The following is a 1,583-nucleotide window of genomic DNA, read 5'->3' on the forward strand; positions in this document are numbered from 1 at the left end:
CCTGTGAGGCTGAAACAGCCCCCGTGAGGCTGGGACAGCCCCTGGGAAGCTGAGAAAAATACCACAGGAACTCACTCATTTATAGATAATAAGAAACATTATGGACTGCGGAACAAAAAAGGATACAGAGGCAGAGCAACATTAAGCAGAATGTCAAACTACAGTGGGAACCCTGGGGAAGTTTGCGGGGAGTAGGAGCTCAACCGAAGGACTTATATGCATGCATATGAGAATAACTAATGGACACAAGACACTGTGGGGGTTGGGGAAGCCAGGAGAATGTCAAGGGGGAGAAAAAAGGAGACATGTGTAATACTCTTTGTAATACTTTAAGAAATAAAAAAAATAAAAAATAAAAAAAATAACAGTAGCTCTATTATAAGTCTTGAAAGCAGAGTGGCTCCTCCCTTTCTATACTTTTTCAAAATTATTTTAGCTATTATTATATAATAATTTTTAAAACATACTTTTATTGATTTCAGAGAGGAAGGGAGAGGGAGAGAGATAGAAACATCAATGATGAGAGACAATAATTCATTGGCTGCCTCCTTCACACCTACTGGGAATTGAATCCACATCCGGGCATGTGCCCTGGCCAGGAATCAGACTGTGACCTCCTGGTTATTGGGTCAATGCTCAACCACTGAGCCACACCTGCTGGGCTACAATAAAGCACTTGACTAGCATTTGTCCCTGGTTCCCAGAAGAGAGATGAAATCCTTGAAATTTCCCAAGTAATAGGAGTTCCTGTCATTCAGGAATCTGCCATTCACCTGAGTTTATGCTAAGCAATGAGATACTCGGGATGGGGTAGTCACCAGAAAGCCAATCATGTGATAGGCAGATTGGGACTCTCAGCCATGCATTATCAGCCCAGCATCTAAGGAAGTCAGCACCTAGGGAGATTGAGTTCGATCATGTGGCCAATGATGCAATCCTTAATGAAACTACAGGAAAAACTCTGGACATGGAAGCTCTGTGGAGCTTCCAGTTGGTGAGCACACTGATGTGAGAGGAGAGGGCATGTCTGATTCCACGGAAAAGGGCACCCATGGGTCCCATTCCCTCCAGACCAGTCCTGCGTGTCTTCACTGGCTGTGCGTGCCTCCTACAATAGTGCTGTGACCATAGTGCAGCATTTTCCTGAGTTCTTTGAGTCGTTCTGAATCACCAAACAGGAGTGGGTCACGGGAATCCCCAGGTTTGTAGCCATTTGGTCAGAAATGAAAGTTTCCTAGGACCCCACTTGTAGTTGGCCTCTGAGGTGGCTTTATTGACTTTTACTAGTGGGGTCTGTGCTAACTTCAGTTAATATCAGAATTTTACTGCAGTACACCCATTCATGCCAGAATATTGGCTTTTAAATGGAATAGCTATTTTAGTTCCTTTGCCTTGCCATATAAATCTCAGGGTGATCTTACTTGCAAATAGGGATAGCTTAATTTCTATCTAGCTCATCTATAGGCCTTTAATTTCCTTTTCTTAACTTAGTGCCCTTGCTAGATCTTTCAGTACTATGTTGAATAACAGTGCACATCCTTGCCTTGTTCCTAGTGTCAGGGGAAAGCATGTAATCTTTCACC

This window comes from Myotis myotis, unplaced genomic scaffold, assembly GCF_014108235.1.
Source record: "Myotis myotis isolate mMyoMyo1 unplaced genomic scaffold, mMyoMyo1.p scaffold_m19_p_8, whole genome shotgun sequence".
Classification (NCBI taxonomy): domain Eukaryota; kingdom Metazoa; phylum Chordata; class Mammalia; order Chiroptera; family Vespertilionidae; genus Myotis; species Myotis myotis.